Source organism: Palaemon carinicauda, chromosome 1 (assembly GCF_036898095.1).
Source record: "Palaemon carinicauda isolate YSFRI2023 chromosome 1, ASM3689809v2, whole genome shotgun sequence".
In the NCBI taxonomy this organism is placed as follows: Eukaryota; Metazoa; Arthropoda; class Malacostraca; order Decapoda; family Palaemonidae; genus Palaemon; species Palaemon carinicauda.
This window is the reverse complement of record NC_090725.1, coordinates 91,642,546-91,665,045: the sequence shown is the minus strand read 5'-3', so window position 1 is coordinate 91,665,045 and position 22,500 is coordinate 91,642,546. Positions and strand designations below refer to the sequence as shown.

Below are 22,500 nucleotides of genomic sequence, written 5' to 3'. Positions count from 1 at the left end.
TAGTCCATAGACGAAAGGAATGAATATCGCAGACCTAAACGCTTCACTGTTCCAACGGTTACTGACTATACCGACTAGTAAGGACTGGAGGAGTGACGACCTCGAGAGAGCGCTTCTCCACTAAGGCATCCGGGAACTCGGTGGTTCTTATTTTTTTTTTCTTTTCTTCATGTTTAGTGTGCGACTCTTCTGTGATGTCAGCAGCTCCTGCGTCACAAGTTCATGGGCGACAAGAGGCAGGGATCTTGCAGACAGATTTGTATTCTAGTTCGTGTCTCGGTAGCAGTAACTTTACATTGAATCTTGTGAGTTGTAGTTGGTCGGAGAGAAGATGGTTGAATAATAGATTATCTACAACTTGATCGCAAGGTACTTGCCAGAGGTTTGAGATTCAACCGTGCAAGCACATAAAAAAGAAGCAAAACCCCGAAGAAGATCTTACGCAAGTTGCCTGTTGTTTTTGCGCAGTTGAGCTCCCTGTAATGATAATAATAATAGCAACAATTTTAGGCAGGAGTAAATATTGATGCACAAATGATTGCAAACTACGTCTATGTATTATTTTATAATTTTTTACGGTGTCTATGTATTACATTAAATTTGTTTACGACGTCTATGTATTACATTATATTTCTTTATGACGTTTATGTATTACATTATATTTCTTTTTAACGTATATGTATTACTGTATTACATTACAATTCTTCTCAACGTTTATGTATTACATTAAATTTCTTTACGACGTCTATGTATTACATTATATTTCTTTACGACCTATATGTATTAGGCCTACGTTACAATTCTTTACGACGTCTATGTAGGACATTAAATTTCTTTACCACATATATGTATTACATTACAATTCTTTTCGACGTCTATGTATTACATTAAATTTCTTTACGATGTTTATGTATTACATTATATTTCTTTACAACGTATATGTATTACATTACAATTCTTTACGACGTCTATGTATTGCATTATATTTCTTCATGATGTATATATATTGATTACAATTCTTTTTGCCGTCTATGTATTACATTAAATTTCGTTACGACGTCTATGTATTACATTATATTTCTTTACGACCTATATGTATTACATTACAATTCTTTACGACTTCTATGTATTACATTATATTTCTTTACAACGTATATGTATTACATTACAATTCTTTTCGACGTCTATGTATTACAATAAATTTCTTTACGACGTGTATGTAAATTATTACATTATAATTCTTAACGACGTCTATGTATTATATTATAATTCTTTACGATGTCTATGTATTATAGTATAATTCTTTACCATGTCTATGTATTACAGTATAATTCTTACGACATCTGTATATTACATTATAATTCTTTACGATGTCTATGTATTACATTATAATTCTTTACGACATCTATGTATTTCAGCATAATACTTTACAATATCTATGTATTACATTATAATTCTTTACAGTGTAAATGTATTATATTATAATTCTTTACGACATAAATGTATTGCATTATAATTCTTTATGATGTCTAAATATTACATTATAACTCTTTACGACGTCTATGTATAACCTTTAAATTTCTTTACGCCATCTATATATTACATTACAATACTTTACGACGTCTAAGTGTTACATTATATTTCTTTATGACGTCTATGTGTTGAATTATATATATTTCTTTACGACGTCTATGTATTGCATTACAATTCTTTTCGACGTCTACTGTATGTATTACATTATATTTCTTTATGACGTCTATGTATTACATTAAATTTCTTTATGACGTCTATGTATTACATTACGAATCTTTACGACATCTAATTATTACATTATATTTCTTTATGATGTTTATGTATTGCATTATATGTCTTTATGACGTCTATATTATTACATTACAATTCTTTTCGACGTCTAAGTATTACATTATATTTCTTTATGACGTCTATGTATTGCATTATATTTCCTTATGACGTCTGTGTATTACACTACAATTCTTTACTACGTCTAAGTATTACATTATAATTCTTTATGACGTCTATGGATTACATTAAATTTCTTTACGGCGTTTTTGTATTACATGACAATTCTTTTCGACGTCTATGTATTACATTATATTTCTTTATGACGTCTATGTATTACATTAAATTTCTTTATGACGTCTGTGTATTACATTACAATTCTTTACGACGTCTAAGTATTACATTATATTTCTTTATGACGTCTATGTAGTGCATTATATTTCTTTATGACGTCTGTATTATTAGATTACAATTCTTTTCAACGTCTAAGTATTACATTATATTTCTTTATGACGTCTATGTAATACATTATAATTCTTTACGGCGTCTTTGTATTACATTATAATTCTTTGCGACGTCTATGTATTACATTAAATTTCTTTACGACGCTCTATGTATTACATTTTATTTCTTTACGACATCTATGTATTACATTATAATTCTTTACGATGTCTCTGTATTACATTATGATTCTTTACAACGTCTTTGTATTACAGTATAATTCTTTACGACATCTATGTATTACATTATAATTTTTTACGATGTCTATGTTTTACATTATAATTCTTTACGATGTATATTTATCACATTATAATTCTATACGACGTCTATGTATTACATTATAATTCTTTATGATGTCTATGTATTACAGTACATTATGATTCTTTACGACGTCTATGTATAGCATTTAACTTTTTTTACGACGTCTATGTATTACATTACAATTCTTTATGACATTTATGTATTACAGTGTATTTCTTTATGACGTCTAAGTATTGCATTATAATTCTTTACAACGTCTATATATTACATTATAATGCTATACGACGTCTATGTATTACAGTATAATTCTTACAACATCTAAGTATTGCATTATATTTCTTTACGGCGCCTATGTATTTCATTAAGATTCTTTACAACGTTTATGTATTACATTATATTTCTTTATGACGTCTATGTATTACATTATATATCTTTACGACAACTATGTATTATATTATAATTCTTAACGACGTCTGTGTATTACATTAAATTTCTTTACGACGTCTACATATTACATTATATTTCTTTACTATATCTATGTATTGCATTATATTACTTTACGACGTCTATGTATTACATTAAATTTCTTTACGATGGCTATGTATTGCATTAAATTTCTCTACGACGTCTATATGTTACATTATATTTCTTTACGACGTTTATGTATTACATTATATTCCTTGCTATTGCAATCTTAGTCTTCAACTACGTTGATTATGATTTATATTTGTTACGAATAATTGTACTAACATAAACCATCCCTAGTTATTGTTATCAATATATCTGGCTCTGTTAGTTGCTTTCGCTTTTAGATTCAGTTATTGCTATGTTTGGGTAGACTGAGTCTTGATATAAAATCTCTCTCTCTCTCTCTCTCTCTCTCTCTCTCTCTCTCTCTCTCTCTCTCTCTCTCTGTCTCTCTCTCTCCAAAGCAAGTAAAGGGAAACGGAAAGATATGCATTAGAAGTAGTCAACACACTTAAATAAGCACCTTATTATTGAACGAATTACCATTCATTTCATTTGTTCTCACCTGGAACTGTTAATTCAACATAGCTTTTTTTCTCGTAACCTCTTTAGTTTAGTAATATCCGTCCTCTCACCTTTAGATGTGATCTTGTTGGCATACTTTGCTCGAAATTACCAAACGAAAATTATACTCTCGAATCTTATTTAATTTTATCTTTTACTGAATAAGTCAATAGACCTTTGTGTACCCTTATTATTTCAGTATAACCCAAATAAAAATCACTATAGATATATGTATTTCTGAAAGTTGTGACAAGAATAAGAATTTCTTATAATGTTGATTTCTTAGTTTTTTTTTTTTTTTTATTTATTTATTTATTTTTTTTTTTTTTTTTTTTGGTAATGGATTCAACTATAAATTAAATTTAGGTAAATTTTAAACAGAATACCTGCAAAACTTTTTTTTGCCAATAATAATAATAATAATAATAATAATAATAATAATAATAATAATTAATAAAGGCATCCGTGTTAGGTATGTATAAGGTAGACCAAACGAGAGATTACCAAGATCTTGATCTGGGAGACTTGTCTCCCAACCCAAGACTTTTCCCGGAAATTTTCAGCGACGTTTACCTGTGGCACGATCGAACGGTTTCGACCTTTGAAAAGCCCAAATTTGAATAGGAGCCATTCGAGGACACTCCACAGGTATCACGAATGGGCACCAAGACGTGCTCATGAGTTGTGGCTTGATTATATCTTTAAAAGTCTAACATTTTCGAGGCAAATGGTATAGAGCTGGCCTGTGTAACTTGTGGCCTTCAAGACTTTTCAGTGCTTCCCGACACTTCAAAAATGAATATCGTACAGTGCGGCCAAAATGTTGTTTCGAGAGAGAGAGAGAGAGAGAGAGAGAGAGAGAGAGAGAGAGAGAGAGAGAGAGAGAGAGGTTGTATCCTTCACCACATCAGGAATGATACGTGTGCTTAGCAAGACTAAAACTAACAGCTACAAGCTCAGAGAAGACTCCATAGAATATGCAGATGGTGATAATTGAACTGCAATGTAATAATGAACTAAGAAATATATATGATGAGAGCTCCTTATATCAGTTCTATAAATAAAATATGTTAAACACTGAGTATCCCAAACTATCTGGTCATGCAAGGAAGATGATGGCAGTGTTTGGTAGCCCGTATGTATGTGAACAACTTTCAGAAATGAAATTTCGGTCCTTACTAACTGATGAACACTTAAAAAGGACCCTACGTGTTGCATCACCACTCATCCAACCTGATATTAACCAGCTGATCCAACATATGCAAAGTCAGCCATCCCACTAGATTTGGTTTTCAATTGGTTGCACAAGGAATGTTTGGATATTACTTTCAATTCAAGTACACAGGTATGTCTTATGTGCATTTTACAGCCAAATCTAATGATAAATAACCCCTAGAAAATATGTATTTATAACGCAGATGGGTAGCTGGGTGATAAATCAGTAGTAGTTTGTTTAGGATAGGAATGTTAAGAATCTTAGTTCTGAAGATAATATGGTTAACATGGTTCATAGGAGGATTTAATTTTCTTTATTATATATTACTCTCACGTGTCCTGTGAAGCCTTTTTGTAACTACAGAATGTATCTCATAAGTTAGAAATACAAAACTAATTTTAGAGTGTTTATTTTACCGAGACCGTCTTTCTAACACCCCGATGTGTGGCTCACCCTGGCTTGAGATTCTTGACTAGTGGCCCTTCATTTAAAAAGGTTGCCCACCCCTGTTCTAAAGATTTGGTGTTTTATCTATACCCTTATCAATATTAATCTGCACTCAAGCATGGATGGAATATTATGGCATTTAGTGTTTTGTTAAATGTTGAATATTTCCTCACCGGGTTGAGGTAGTTTTCTTGAATATAAATTCAGAAATCAAAAACTTATACGTAAATTTTAACTTTTAATGAGTAATGAAAAATACTGTATGAATTCTAACGTTAATGAATAATAAAAAAATACTGTGTAGCCAGGTGGATCTTAGATTTTGAGGACTAATTTTGCGTATTTTTTTTTTTTTTTTTTTTTTTTACACTTCAGAAAAGTTTAATTTTATCCGAATCTTTCAAAAAAAAAAAAAAAAACACTAGCAGGCAATACATTTCAACTTGGAATATTTGATTAATTACTCTTAAAATGCAGTTAAGATGTGACCTGATTATATTACAAAACTAAATCATTACATACGATATCTTGCTGTTACATGTTCGGTAAATTTTGAAATACTATTGGAGAGCAGTTAGTTTGTCTACTACAACTACATGTGAACAGGTTTCGAGGTTGATTCTCTTGCAAAATTTTATCCGCCGTTGTAAACCAGCTGTTATTAAGCTCCCGAAAATGAAAAAAAAATGACTTTAGAATATAATCTGAGTGAGAGAGGATTTTATTTGAAAATTTAAAATGATGCTTTAAGAATTTCCATATTTCCAGATAAGACATTAATATCAAGGACATTGGTGCCTAATAAAACAGGTAAAAAGTGGTAAAATTCTCCTTGAATCTTTTTTTTTTTATTTGGACAACTTTTCTTAATTCATTTAACATCCATATTTTCCAAAGAATTTATCAAAATTACTGGAGAAAGTCTGCCTTTTCCGAGTTCAAGTTTAAAGGCTTAAAGGTTTAAAGGCTGACATGAAAGGCAGAGGCAAGGGACAGTGTCATTGCCCTAGCAAATAGGACAATGCCCTAGAGACTGACCATATATATGATCAGCGCCCAAGCCTGTTATCCATCCAAACTAGGCCTAGGGAGAGCCAGGCAATGGATGCTGATGACTCAGCAGATAGACCTATAGGCTCCCTCAAACCCCACCCCTATCCTTACCTCACAAGGTTGGCGAGGGTACAGACTAAAGGAACTAACGAGTTTGAGCGGGACTCGAACTCCAGTTGATCAACCATCAGTCAGGGATGTTACCAAATTAGCCAATACCACCCAGGAGACATGTACAACACAGTAACTGAAATAAAAATACTCGAAATAAAAGTTAAATCAGAAAAAAAAATCTGTTTACACTAAGATAGTTACTTTATCACAGGCTTTCATCGTGTAAAAATAGAAACAATTAGCCTACATAAATATATTACAATACTAGATAGACTGACCAGTTATGTTATTGAGAGATAGAGAGAGAGAGAGAGAGAGAGAGAGAGAGAGAGAGAGAGAGAGATGATTTTGTGAATTAATATAATGATAAAGTACTTTCAAACTGTATTCATTGAGCATTCTTGCAGAAATTTTGTGTAAAGTTCTGCGAGTTTTACTACTCTGAAATCTCCATTTACTATTAAATTACTTTTCAGACCATCTTATGCTGCTTTGCCTCTTTTCATACCTCTTAGAGCTTCCTTTTACTTCTCTTACTATATATTCCAATATAGGCTTCCTTCCTTTACGAGGTGATGACGCCAGGTGTCTTATGTACTTATAGTATCTATCTTTTCCTGGTCACCGTCCCAATTAATTACCATACCATAAGTGGATTAACTTCGCTGTTCGGATGACCTTTGGTATAGAGAGACAGTTGCTGGTTTTTATACAAGACTTTCCCTTGGAGATGCTGGTCTTCTGTTTTAGGGATAGAATTTATTTTGCAATTAAAGGCAAGGAAATGACGATGTGAATACGTTGTCACTGCACCCATCTAGTCTATGTTTGCATAATAGAAGATTAAATAATCTTACGTCTTCTGTGGAAGGTCGCTGGGTGGAAGAAAATTAGGAACCTACTCCAAAAATACTCTCAGAAAGATTGAAGGATAGCAAGTGGACTGACCTACGCCCCAAGTTGAGACACATATATATTGTATGTATATATATATACATATATATATATATATATATATATATATATATATATATATATACATTTCATGAAATTAATACCCAAAGAGACTTGTGCAAAAAATTGTCTAAGCGTTAATGGCAGACTTCAAAGCTTTGTAAATTGTGATGGAAAACAGTTTGAGCACCTTGTTAATAAAGTTTATGGGCTTTTCTATTTTGGTTCCCAATAAGAATTTAATTTCCAATGCAGTGATTGTGTTAATAAATATGATTGCATGTATATGTAATCTCAAAATAAATGTAATCATTTAATGTCCACCTACTCTTGGACCACCTGGTATATATATATATATATATATATATATATATATACATATATATATATATATATATATATATATATGTATATATATATATTTTTGGGCTCAAGCCATGTCGTCCTGATGGAAGTTCCTATAGGGTAGCTTCCTAGGGTATATTACAACTACGGCGATATTCCCAGAGAATTTACCTTAAGGTACCAGAATTCTAACTCCTGGAGCGAGTATCCCTCGTGAAAGGGATATCGCGACATATCAGAGGACGTATTCTAGACACGTCACATGGCAATCTACATCCTGGACAGAGATTTCGTCTCGTAGGAGGTGATTGGCGAGATACGAATTCGGGAAAGAAAAAGGGGAGCCGCTCCCAAGGCTTCCTTATCCCCAGATTCGTATGCGTGCCTGGCGCCAATCCTGGCGCCATCTGTATTCCTTTTTGCGTAGCTTAACAACTCGGTGTTTTTTCCTGTTTTTCTCGCAAATCTTGGATTTATTCGGCTTTTCATGGCTTCTCCGTCTTCGTTGGCCTCTGATAGGTTGAGTATAGTGTCTGTTATGTATAAATGTAGGCTCTTGGTAAAATTTTGAGTGATTAATAGGATTAATCTTTGATACAAGAGCCGTAGCCTACCAGAGGTGTCCTGGACACTGTCGCTCGCTAGGTATAAATTAGTTAGTCAGAGCGACATTCCTGGTTGTTTTGCTTTAATAAATTTTAGCTATTTAGCTTTACATAGGATTTCCTTTCGTGCTTAGTATTATTTGGCGAAGTATTCGCCATTCTGGCCTACGCTAGGCCATGTAGCCTAGTCGTTTGGTCCTAGTACTTCATGCATGATTTTGGTTTTTCCGAGTGTAATTAAAATTTTATTGAAGCTTTAGGCTATATTTTATACATTTTAGACTGTGTGGAATATTTCCAAGATTGTATACGTGTGAGTTTCGGTGAATTAGGTAATCGATTCTCTTGGTGCCTAGGCTAATTGCTTATGGAGCCTTAGTATACTTTATCATACTCCCCGGTTGCTTTCTTTTCTTCGGAGAAGGTATGCAATCCCTTTCCCTCTGTTTAAGCCTTGGGCTTATCCCTAAGTGATTTTTTCCGAAATTATTTTCGATAAAACTATACTAGGGTGTTACTGTACCTTCCTGTTCCTGTAGTTATGGTTCAAGAGGGACAGAACAACAGAGTTTTTAGTCTGAGTCTGTGTTGTCTGGCTTGGGGCAGAGTCCCCCTCGCTGACCTAACACATACAAAGGGAGCTTAGCTCCCTTAGGTCACTACCGAAGGTTTCTGTAGTTATGATTCCTTCTTTTGTGATCTACCAGACTAGTCCTGTTGCTGTTCTCGGGGGAGGATAAGTTCTTCCCTTGGGAGTAGCAACGCCTTCCTTGCTTTGGTGCTCTGGAAGCTGGCAAGTATTGCTGGCCTTTCCCCTTAGATCTCCCTTAGGCTAAGATAAGTTTCTTGGCTGCGGGTGATCTGTCACTAAAGCAAGGTTGGCAGGACCCTCTTGTCCCTTCCCCCTCTATCTCCGTAATGGCCTAGCCATTACTGTACTGTACCTTGCCGGCCGGCAGAGCTGGCCGGCAGGGGTCGTACTGTACTGTACGTCGTTCTACTTCTGGACCTAGTATAGGTTGGGATGTGGAATTGACTCAGCCCATTGCCGGCCGGCAGAGCTGCTGGCCGGCAAGGGTCTTATGTTTTCGAGTGCTGCCCGGACCTCTCTTGGTCCCTCATCCATGCCTGCCGGCAGAGCCGGACGGCATTGGTCAAGGAAGCCTGAATTAGTTTCTCCCCTTCCTTATATGCACTCTTTCGGTTGCCGGGCTTGGGGGTTGTGTACACTCTTATCCCGGCATCCATTCTATTTTCTTCTAGTGCTGTACCTGTCCCGGCTGCCGGCCTATGAGGCCGGCAGCCGGGCAGGTATAGTCTTCTGGTTCTTTTGCTGCCGGCTGGCATCGCTCTTGTACCTTTGCCGGCCGGCTTATGTCAGTCCTTGTCTGCCGGTCACCAAGAGTGTGGCCGGCAGCTGGGTACTACCTTGTGTAGTTGCTGGCCGGCAGCCATTGCCGGCCAACACTGGCTGTTACCGGCCGGCAGTTGCTGCCGACCGGCACAGGCATTTGAACCAGAGTGCTGCCGCCCTATAGCTGTTAAGTAGTATACTTTAAAGCTAGTTGTGGTGTGTGCCGGCCGGCAAAGGCAGGCCGGCACACATCCCCCTATACTGTGCTAGTATTCTTCTGTATAGCATATACAGTAAGAAGAAAACTATAGTAAAGGTTTAGGTACAGCACTGTATCTTCTAACACTATTGTTTTTTCTTGCACATCCCTTTGCTGTTGCCCTACAGATAGGAAGCTGAGTTCTTCCCCTGTCTATTATCCAGGATTTTAAAATCATTGCTTAGGTGTGAGCTCCACCTGTTTCCTCTGGAAACCTTGCATTGGTTACTCTAGAAGAGATAAACCATTTTGATTTTATTATCTGGAAGGCTGCAACAATGGGTTGTGAGGGAAACACAAGTGTGTGTCTTTCCTTTCTGAATTGTTATGCTATACTATGCATATCCAGTGATACATAGTTCACTTGATACTCATGGAAATTTCTTCTCTTTACAGAAGGACACTCCGAAGTGGGGAAGTGCTTTCTGCAATGTCAGCAGCAAGAACCTCTGCGGACATGAGTTTTGTAGGAGACACGCAGCATACGCTGTCTCCAAGGATGATCTCCGGTATTGGGACCCTCAGGTATGTACTGTGTGCACTAACCTGATTACTGAGACATTTAAATAGCTAGGAAGAAGCTTCGTACCTGGGTAAGGGGCTTCCAAAAGAACACTTCTGGCCCTTATCTTCCAAGTGAGAAGATGAGGGCGTATCCTTTCCCTAAGGCATCAGCTGATGCAGTGATTCCCCAGCCTCAAGAGGAGATCCCCTAAGTTCAGATCCAGGTGGATGCTGAAGTCGCGGTCGCGATGCAAGACATCCAGCTAGATGACAGGATGTCTGATGTGGACGGGTGTCAGGAGGAAGACCTCCTGGCAGAAGCCCAGGATGAAGTTCAAGCCCCTCTACATCGGCCGGTCTCCCAGTAGAGCTGGGACAGGCCCTCTCTTCTATTGTTGGAATGATCCAACAAATGCAGAAGGAGAATCAGGAGAAGGCGGCTGCAATGGAACTGCGAATGCAGTGCCTTGCAGAATCACATGGGCCCCAGAAAAAGCTCAATGTGAAAGACCTTCCCTTGTGCTCAGATGCTAACCCATGGAGGTATGCTGAGCACATGCCGATGACGACTGGAAAGATCGTCATCTCGGATATGCTGGGCTCAGTTCCCATGGAGGAGGTGGAATTCTGGCCCAGCAAGGCATCATATCCGGACTGTTATGTCCGGCTGAGGAAGGAACCAGCTTCAAAGGAGGAGACAGAGCCGAAGGAGGTCATAGTGATGGACCATGCTAAGGCTCAAGCTCTACTTTCATCCTCGATGAAAGAGAGGGGCTTCTCTAACTCAAAGGTAGCCGCATTGAATAGGAAGCTCCCTTCCTTTGTGTCCTCGCCTACTAGAGCCTTCCCCTTTTTACAGAAAGGGTTTCTGGCTGTACTAAAAGCAATCGAGGCCGGCAAGTCTTGCCCCTCCCTAGAGGAGTGTAAACCCTTGTCGCTGGCCCTGCCTATGGACCACAAAGACTGGAAGGACGTCCATCTTACGTTCTCAGTGGGAAAGTTGGAGGCTGATATTGCCGGACGTCAGTTCGGCAAGGACCTCCCTAAGCTGTCTGACTTTCTTTTGCGAAGTGAGTTCGATACAAAAGAAAGACTGACTGCCTCAATGTCTCTTCAGACTACTCTCGAGACGATGGCAAGTGACCCCAAGGTCCATGAAATGTTCATGGTAGTGGCCAAGCCTCATCTGGCCACAGTTACGAAGGACCTTTATGGCTTCATCAAGGCAAGGAGAGCTTGTAGGGAGTTCGTGTTTACCTCGGCTACGGTGAGGCACGAGCCAAAGAAACTAATCTCCTCCAACATTTGGGGAAAAGACCTTTTTCCTACCGACTTGGTCAAAGAAGTTGTTGATAAGGCCGCCTTGGAGAATAGAAACCTTCTCCAGAAGTGGGGCCTGGCTATCAAAAGAAAGTCTTCCCTGGATGAGGGTCCTCAACCAAAGAGGAAGACTATGAGGACTAGGCTACCGTCTCGGCCAGCCAAGCCTCTTAGACAGCAACAGCAACTGCAATTGCCATTGCCCCCAGTGCCCCAGATCGTGGCACAAACCCCGACCACCTTTCAGTAGGTACCCCAGGCCGTGTCGACACAGTCCACGGCATTCACCCCAGCGTTCGAAGGGCAGTCTACTTCCTTTCGAGCAAAGCCTAGAGGAGCAGCCAGAGGCTCGTCTAGACGCCCCTCAAGGGGAAGGGGATTCAGGGGTGGTCGTGGTCAGGAAGGCAAGACCTCAGGACGGCAGTCCAAGTGAGGTGATACCGGTAGGAGGGAGACTTCTGAAATTTTGGGATCGGGGGACCTTCGATCCCTGGGCCCACAGCCTACTCAAGAATGGACTGGGCGGGAGCTGGTACAGCACTCCACCCCCGTGCCTTCGGTTTTTCCAACACTCCACCCCCGTTATGGAGGAGTACGTTCAAGAACTGTTGGAGAAAAAAGGTGATCCGAAGGGTGAAGCCCATCAATTTCTAAGGGAGGCTGTTTTGTGTTCCCAAGAAAGACTCGGAAAAGCTCAGAGTCATTCTGGACTTGTCGCCACTCAACAAGTTCATAGTGAATTGCAAATTCAAAATGCTAACACTGCAACACATAAGGACCTTACTGCCCAAGAGGGCATATTCCGTCTCTATAGACTTGTCAGACGCCTATTGGCACATTCCAATTAGCCATCGACTCTCCCCCTACCTAGGGTTCAGGCTACAACGAAGACTATACGCCTTCGGAGCCATGCCATTCGGGCTAAACATAGCCCCAAGGATTTTTACGAAGCTTGCGAGCGTAGCTCTCAAACAATTACGCCTAAAGGGAATTCAGGTAGTAGCCTACCTGGACGACTGGTTGATGTGGGCAGCATCCGAGACAGAATGCTTGCAAGCTTCCAGTCAAGTGATCCAGTTCCTAGAGTACCTTCAAGATCAACAGAAAAAGTCTCGACTTTCTCCATCTCAAAAGTTCCAGTGGCTGGGAATCCACTGGGACCTTTTGTCACACCGTTTCTCCACCCCGGCGAAGAAAAGGAAGGAGATAGCGGGTTCTGTCAAGAGACTTCAAGATTCCGAAAGGATATCAAGACACGAGCAGGAGAGAGTACTGCGCTCTCCCCAGTTTGCTTCGGTGACAGACCCAGTGCTAAGAGCACAGCTAAAGGATGCAATCGGAGTTTGGAGAAGTTATGCATCAAACGCGTGAAGAGATCTGAGAAGACCAGCCGCTTCGGCTAAGTACTCTCCTCAGGCCTTGGTCCCAAGCCAGACATCTAAAGAAGTCGGTTCTTCTTCAGCCACCTCCCCCGTCGGTGACGATTCACTCAGACGCCTCGAAGGAGGGATGGGGAGGTCACTCTCATCGGAAAAAAGTCCAGGGGACTTGGTCCAGGCTATTCAAGACCTTTCACATAAAACTTTCTAGAAGCTAGGGCAGTGCTCCTTACCTTAAAGAATGTCTCCCCGCGTCACTCGATCCACATAAGGTGGTGATAGACAGCGAGGTAGTTGTGAGATACTTGAATCGACAAGGATCGAGGTCACCACCTCTCAACCAGGTGATGTTGGCCGTCTTCCGATTGGCGGAAAAGAAGAAGTGGTACCTGTCGGCAGTTCACCTTCAAGGAGTCCGCAATGTGACAGCGGACGCTCTATCCAGGTTCACACCGATAGAGTCGGAATGGTCCTTAGACGCAGGATCATTCTCCTTCATTCTGAATCAGTCCCAGAACTGCAGATAGACCTCTTTGCGACGAAAGACAACAAGAAGTTGCCCCTGTACGTGCCTCGTACGAGGACCCCTTAGCGGAAGCAGTGGACGCGATGTCCCTCGACTGGAACAAATGGTCCAAGATTTATCTGTTCCCTCCTCACAACCTTCTGTTGAGGGTCCTCAACAAACTGAGATCCTTCAAAGGGTAGCGGCAATAGTGGCCCACAAGTGGCCGAACAGCGTGTGGTTCCTCCTGGCATTGGAACTGTAGCTGAAGTTTGTACCACTACCAGATCCAGTTCTGACCCAGCGAGTCCAGAAGTCAACTGTCTGCGCTTCATTACAGAAAACACGGACCCTGCAGCTCATGATTTTCTCTCCCTAGCGGTGAGAAAGCGTTTCGGGATTTCGAAAGCCAGTATAGACTTTCTTGAGGAATATAAGTGCAAATCTACTAGAAGGCAATATGAGTCATCTTGGAGAAAATCGGTGGCCTTTTGTCAAGGCGAAGAATCCGCAGGAGATCTTGACAGACTTCTGCTTATCTTTCTTCTCCACCTCCATGGTCAAGGGTTGGCAGCGAACACGATTTCAGCGTGTAAGTCTGCTTTGACAAGACCCATTCTATATGCCTTCCAGGTCGACCTAGGTAACGAGATCTTTAATAAAGTCCCGAAAGCCTGTGCTAGGCTCAGACCTTCAGCACCTCCAAAGCCCATTTCATGGTCTTTAGACAAGTTCTTCATTTCGCTTCTCTGCTGAGCAATGAAGAGTGTGCGTTAAAGGATTTGACACAAAAAGTTATTTTCCTATTTTGCACTCGCGTCCGGGGCCAGGGTTAGTGAGATTGTAGCCTCTCGAGAGAGGCAGGTCGTGTTCAGTTCCTGGATGGGGGAGAACTGAACCTGTTTCCGGATCCTACGTTTCTCGCCAAGAATGAGTTACCCACCAACAGGTGGGGTCCCTGGAGAATCTGCCCTCTGAAAGAAGATGCATCTCTATGTCCAGTAGAATGCCTAAAGGTCTATCTTCATAGAACTTCAGACTTCAAGGGTGGTCAACTATTCAGGGGAGAAACATCAGGCTCAAATTTATCTCTGAATCAACTCAGAGCGAAAAACACATATTTTATTCGCAGAGCGGATCCTGACAATACACCCGCAGGTCACGATCAGAGGAAAGTTGCCTCATTCTTAAAATTTCTTTAATTGTATGGATCTTGAACATCTCCGTTCATACACTGGCTGGAAGTCTTCCAGAGTGTTCTTTCGCCACTATGCGAAGCAAGTAGAGGAACTAAAAGAGATCTGTGGTAGCAGTGGGTCGCGGTGTTAACCCTACTGTTTAACTCTGCGAGGAACAGTGGTCTTAATTGGGACGATTAATTCCAGGGTGAGTGTGTAGTTACATACTGTACTACAAACTAAGTGAGGGCACTGTGTTGCCCATCCAGACTGTTCCATTTCCGAAGGTGAACCTAGCATAAGTGCAGACATGTGTGCCGAGCGTTTCTAACGCTAATGTCATTGATTTGTAATACAGGCTTTTATGACTTTGATACCTCGGTATCTTAAAAGTGGCATCTAATGTTTTTTCTTTCAGACAAACAAGCTCTGTTTACTATCATACTTATGCTTAAAGTTTTGGGTTATCCTCTTCTATATATATATATATATATATATATATATATATATATATATATATATATATATATATATATATAATTGTGGTTAACCTGTCTATTTATTGCCTGTCAATAATCTGGTTCTTGAGAACCTTGCGTCTCCTTCACCTGTGTCAATTTATTGGTATAATTGAGCATTCATTCTATGTACCTTATCTGGGATAATTCTAATAGAATTGTTCCTTTATGCAAGCTATGGTGCATTGGTTTTCCTCCTATGCGGATATAAAACCTTTGTCCAATACAAGTATTGTGCGGAGAACTGGTCGATATTTCATATTGACGCAGTGGTTCTTTACAAACTATGCTTTACTTAATATAGGGCGAGACCACTATATTAGCTTGCCTGGTATTCATACATAGATACATGTACTCTTCGAGACTTTTCCAGAGTCTAGTAGGACTCTTCCCTGTAGGGGGGAGGAAGCTCTAACATAGTTTATAGTTAGTTGAAAAGATGTATAACGGTAACATCTTAGGTCTCTAGGTCTAGTCGACCGGGAAAAAATTACCTCCGGGGAGTACGGCACATTCTGAGAATCCACAGATACAGTAATGCTCTGGTACACTTCCATCAGGACGACATGGCTTGAGCCCAAAAAACGGATTTTGAGCGAAGCGAAAAATCTATTTTTGGGTGAGATGGCCATGTCGTCCTGATGGACCCGCCCTTGCCTTTCTAAGAAAGGGCTGTAGGACCCCTCCCTACATACAGTATCTGTAGCACCTCGTGTACGCTCTTAGGAATACAGATGGCGCCAGGATTGGCGCCAGGCATGCATACGAATCGGGGGATAAGGAAGCCTTGGGAGCGGCTCCCCTTTTTCTTTCCCGAATTCGTATCTCGCCAATCACCTCCTACGAGACGAAATCTCTGTCCAGGATGTAGATTGCCATGTGACGTGTCTAGAATACGTCCTCTGATATGTCGCGATATCCCTTTCACGAGGGATACTCGCTCCAGGAGTTAGAATTCTGGTACCTTAAGGTAAATTCTCTGGGAATATCGCCGTAGTTGTAATATACCCTAGGAAGCTACCCTATAGGAACTTCCATCAGGACGACATGGCCATCTCACCCAAAAATAGATTTTTCGCTTCGCTCAAAATCCGTTATATATATATGAGAGAGAGAGAGAGAGAGAGAGAGAGAGAGAGAGAGAGACTGCTTAACTGCTGATTCGACTATACACTAGTGAACTTCTGATACCGTTTAATAAAATAATATATTCGCCATTAAATTACTTAACCGTGTCTGTAGTGTATGCATGGCTAAATTTTCAAACTACGTACCATTACATCACCGCTTTGTAGATTAGGCTACCGAAAAGTTGTATCTCAAGTAAAAGGAATGTTAGCCCAAAACTATAATTTTTTCCCATTCTTCATTTCCTTTTCATTTCTGTTAGGTACTAAGTTTTACTTATAATTTCAGCCTATCATATTCCTTAAACTCTTATTCCTTTTCTTATTCCGTATTTTCATTATTCCTTTTCTTACTTATCATACTTATTCTATTGGGTGTAGTATTTGCATCTGTATTCTATCTTCATTATTTTGATTTAATGCAGTTTTTGTAAACATAAATTTACTGCGTAAAATTTTGTATAAAATATGTTCCCAGCCATTTTCTAATAATAACCATTTACCTCTTAAGAATAAATTTCACAGGACTTTCTAATTTTTAAAGAAAAAAAAACACATGCTCTTTAGAGATAAAAGTTATTTACAGATATCTTAACATGAGAACCTTGAAATTATGCTCAACCATCATTTAATCTTATAACACAACTGACTTCAGAACCACGCGGTCAATATAAAGGTTGATGTTGACAAAGAAATTAACTTTGTTATGCGAACTGCTGTGGAGAATCTCATCTCGGTTTACTGTGCTGTTTGATTTCCACAAGGAAAAATCTTATAGAGAATAGTTGAATGTTTCATGTTTTGGTATCTTTAAATAGGTTTTTGTTTTTTAAGGTACACATTCTCGTTAACAAATAAGAGAAAAATTAAATTATGAGAATTTTTATACAAATTCGTTATCTTTCAACCTGCTATGACACACTTTATTGAGGTGAAAATTTATTAAGCTTATGATGAAATGAGAATCATTAAATTACTGTTTTAATATCATTTGAGAGAGAGAGAGAGAGAGAGAGAGAGAGAGAGAGAGAGAGAGAGAGAGAGAGAGAGAGAGAGAGGGGGGGGGGAGATCTTCTCATATCGCTAATCACATATTAATTTTATTATGAATGTCTTATTTTCATATATTACAAAAATTGTATATGAATTGTATTATGTATTAGAACTTATTCTAATTATTTTCATTGGTAGTAATTTTATGGTATGTGTATTATATCATAAGACACGAGCGTCGATATTTATGTGTTGGTGATAAGTTACTGTGTGTTTGCTTCTGCATTACTCTTTTATTATTACTATTATTGTTATTAATATAGCAGTACCTTACAGGAGAGTATCATGTTATTACTACAATAATATATAATTTACAGTATTTGTAAATTTTATACTCAGCAGTTTAGTGGAGTGGAGCATATAAAGATGCTTATATATATATATATATATATATATATATATATATATATATATATATATATATATATATATATATACATATATGTATATATATATATATACATAATATATATATATATATATATATATATATATATATATATAATGTATGAGAGAGAAATTGGGATATTTATAGTGCCTGTATTAGATTTTAAAATTTGTATTGTATCATCATTACAGTACAGAAAATTAACTGCCGTAGTGTATTTTACATTTCAAGTAGGCCTACAATTACATTTCTTGAGTAAATATTTATAAGTAAAAACATCCTTAGAGTTTATATTGCCTAATATCCAAGGAATTCCGTAGTCTCGAGAAAATAAAATACGTTGATAAAGGAAAAACACAAACAGGAAAGAATAGATATATTAGAAGGAAGAAACTCAAGACAATGGTAATGATATAAAGATGAGCACTTGTAATAGAGAAAATTGAGCCTCGACAGAATTTTCAACTTGAACCTGAGATGAAAGGAAGCCAAATATCTACTACCTCATGCTGAAAATGGAACTAATCTGTCAATCTTGTCTCAATGTTTTGCCGACATTCAAATCAACACGAATACAAATGTATCAAAAGAACAAAAGCAATGGTTCTTAATTAAGAATATTCATTTGTTGCAGATTAAGGTGATAGGAAATTAACTTTATTTTTCGTTTTATGTATTTTATTGCAACCACATTTCTATAATATAATAAAACTTAATTTTTCTTACTGTCAAAAGAAGTTGTACTTCAAATGTGCTTCTTTGAATATTAGACATTCTAACAATGATTAAATAAAGCAATGCAAGTTAGGCTACTGACACTATTCAATCAGAAAATTTAACATATACTGATAATCTCAATATGCAAAAAAAGTGATAAAAAATCACAAGAAAACACCAAAGAGAACAATGGAAATCTTGTTGCACGTTTCGTGGGGGAAGTCCTGTATCTGGACAAATTCCAGACAACAAGACCCAAAGCGGATGCAAATGCCTAAGAGGGATTCTTGCTAAATCTGCTGTGACGGAACTTCACTAACCAGCTGCTTGATTAAGACTATCATTCGAGGGTTGGATTTTCATTAGTTACTTAATCTGTGTTATTAATGAAACGGTACTAATTGATAGCCCAGATGGTGCTTTACTTGCTTATTTTCAATATCCATAAACTTGTACACTGTGCTGGGGATTTTAACTGTGACGATAGAATAATCATTCTATTTTTTTCGAATTACTCTAGTAGCATTTTAGATTCTGATGTATATTTTTCATGTACTTTAGTATTCTATAAAGCAATAGGTCTGTCTGAATTTGAGTCTTAGATTTATGTTACTCGGTACACGAATGGAATACTTTATTGGCTCTTGTGTTTAGTGGAGCAGATAATCCAAACATTCGTTTATTTGATGATACATGTATAAAATTGGCAGAAATGTCGATTGGGGTGGAGACGTTAAGAAAAAGGGCTGACGATCTGAAATTTCCTTGTGGTCAAATGCAAAAAAGGCAAATATATTTTTGTATAAATAGCCAAAGTTCAATCATTATTGTGATAAATTATGGTGGGGGGGGGGGTCTTTCCTATAAAACTGCAGAATTTACTTGGGAGAACAGTCCATGCCATCCAGCAATCAAATTTATCCGTTACTCTCCAAAATTTCCGCCAAGTAAGTCTACTATGGAAAATAATCTAACGTTCGAGGAATTTCTATATACTTGTCCATATAACTTGATTTCTATGAGTATTTACAGCTATTTGATCAACTGTACATTTATAATTATGAGTTTATTAGCGTCTGTTCTCCTTCTATCATTGTTACACATCAGTGTTCCAGTCTCCTGAAGATGCATGACAAAGGTAGCTGCAGAGTACAGTACAATCTAATCTCTTTTTACTTATGCATCTTCCACCAGTCTGTCTTTCATCCACATTTAATCAATTAAGATAGAATTTAGAAATCAGTTCTAGTGTGGTCCAGACAATTTTCCAATTATTATCCTCTTTCGTTCCATCCCCACCTAGAAAGGCATTGAAGTTTTGGATCACGTTTAACATGTTCCAAAATATGACCTAGATAGGCTACTCTTTATACACATTCCCTTGCTGCGGTTTTAGTTGGCAAAATTAAATCATATAAACTCTGTTTCCTGGCAGAGATCAAGTCTGGCCTCGTCTACCAATTGCGGGCCATGCTTGGCCTGTCATACATGAGAACTACAAATTACCACAGTCCTTGTAGATTGGACTCCTCAACTTCAGGCGGGTTATGAGTTTTACAAACGAAGCTGAAACTACATATAAGATAATCCATGTCTACCAAGCTGTCTTTTTTCCTTTTCTATTGAAATCGGAGACAACATCGCACCTGGTGAAAACTTAGGAAAACAACATTCCTTTGGACTTCTCTGATCTGAGAGTAGATGCAAAATCATGTATAAGAATTAATCTAGTGTGCTCTCCTTTGCCCTATCGGACCCACATTTTCTTGAGTCCCATTGAAGTGAGGTAAGGCATTAGAGATAAGGTAGTTACTACAAAGTCTGTGGTATTTGCATCAATCATCAGACTTGTAACCCTTCCAAACTGCATGCCAGACATGTTGAAATATCCGTATGTCAGCCACTTCATGAGTACAGGGTGCAAGTTCTTCCACGCTTATGTTTTAGTGTAATTGGTGCTCATGAGGAAATTTTCCTCTCTATTAACGAGAACTGCATTGTTTGTGGTTATTTTAACTATGCTATCAGAAAGAAAATAGAAGAGTTCTTATTATTTTGTTTGTGCTGTTACAGAGGAAACTGGTGTTTTGCCCTTTTCTGTAACTTTATTCCTGATGGTCTTTCCTTGTTTTGATCTGGTTCTCTTATGATTGTCGTTGTAGTGCTCTACCAAAGGAAGAATATTCTTTTTGGCATATTCAACAAAAGTTTTAGTCTTTTTTGGAGTAATGACATTTACCAGTAAGTATGTCATATCATGACTTGGACTGTGGAATCTTGACTTTACCTTTGGGAATATTAACAAGATCTGACTTAACATAGAGTGCAATTTACTATTCTTGCTGAGAGATGGAGAGCAAGAGTGGTTCTTATGCTTGAAAAATTCTTGTGAATCATATCTTCGGTTTTGATAAGAGATGAAATAGCGTGAGCACAGTTGAAAATCCTACTTGAATGGATTTGCACTAAAAGAAAATATCAGTTTTGTTTGTTTTGATTTGATGGTAGAATAGTAACTATCATTCTGTAACAAGTTCATCCTTTGCTCGACTCACCCGTGCTGGCAAATCCAGTCTGTTGAAGTGGTACAGCTTTCTAATTCCTTTGGGTGTAATCAGGTAGTATTTGGGATACTAAAATTCCAGTTTAGCTGATATTGAATCCCGCGCTGAGTTTCACGGAATTGTCCATCACCAGTGTGTCGTAGTAGTGAGCGTCAAGACATTCTCTTGGCTCTATCTCCAGAGTTTGATATTGAGCTTCATCTACCCAAAGCAACTGGTTTTTGGTGGCAATACCTCTTGCTTATACCATTGCTGTCTGCAGAATCCCTCCTGACTGTCATATTAAAATAAAATGGCTACCATATTGGAATTTTTGATGGCTGGCACTTTTTTCTCGAAAAGTGACGTGCAGAGTATATTCATGCTTGTATTGTCAAATGAAACAATCTGCTCCTCTAGACTGACTAACAGGGTATCTGATAATTAATTCTGAAACACAGACGGTGTACTTAACTGTTCCTATAGGTAGTAGTACCAGTATTTGTATTATCTGTAGTCTATTGGAATTGTTCCTGTCTTACAATCTGTTGGACTGGGATTTTCGATTCCTGTTCAAGCTCGATAGTTTTTAGTAGCGTCTAAAGCTCACAGTCCTTGTGAGCCAGGAATGAGGGTTTGGGGAAGCCTGTAGATCTACCTGCTTAGTCATCAGCAGCCATTCCTTGGCCCTCCCTGTTCCTAACTTGATGGAGAGGGTGCTTGGGCGCTGATCATATGTCTTATATGGAGTCTCTAGGCCCTAGGGTGTTGTCACTGTCCCTTGCTTCTGTCAATCATTAACGACCTTTAAACCTTTAAACAAACATATTTTATAGACTTTTGAGGGAGAATTTCGAGAAAAAATATGCAAATAATGTACATAGTCTCTTGATTATAAATATCAAGCATGCCTATCAAAATTTCGCCTTCCAGAAAAAAAAACTTATAATGATGTAAGATAATTATATTTAAATAGAATTTACCTAAAAATAATGTTTTCGTTTAAGTCAATCTTGAATTTAATAAAGTAAATATAAGCTGTAAGGTTTCAGATGGATGGAACATATCTTTTCACTGGACATTTCAACGGCAGTATGTTGTGAAAGGATCAGGAAATCTACAGTAACATAATAGGTCATAAACAGAGAACGCCAATAGTTCTTAATGTAAGTACTGTAATGCAGGAAGATAAGTATCTAGGAATATATGCCATTCCACATTGAGAAAACTGCACTATGATATAATTATTTATACGAGGATTAATTAGTTGGGATTCAATATACCTTTGCCCTCATCAGATTAAGGGATTATAAAAATCGTGAAAAGA

At 38.1% G+C, this 22,500-nt stretch overlaps 1 protein-coding gene across 4 annotated transcripts in view; it reads right to left on the bottom strand.

Moving 5' to 3' along the window:
- The window catches only part of LOC137642643 (uncharacterized), a 47,942-nt gene that overhangs the window by 17,417 nt on the left and 8,025 nt on the right, over window positions 1-22,500 (bottom strand). Inside the window, exon 1 of one of the 4 annotated variants that reach the window (XM_068375421.1) lies at window positions 1-95. This exon is cut by the window's left edge and continues 116 nt beyond it. The exons of 1 other annotated variant lie outside the window; for it this stretch is intronic. The gene's annotated coding sequence lies outside the window, so the exon portion shown is untranslated. Of the gene's footprint in view, window positions 96-22,500 lie in introns of those variants that run through there. 2 more of the 4 variants (XM_068375400.1, XM_068375409.1) reach the window with 2 other exon arrangements.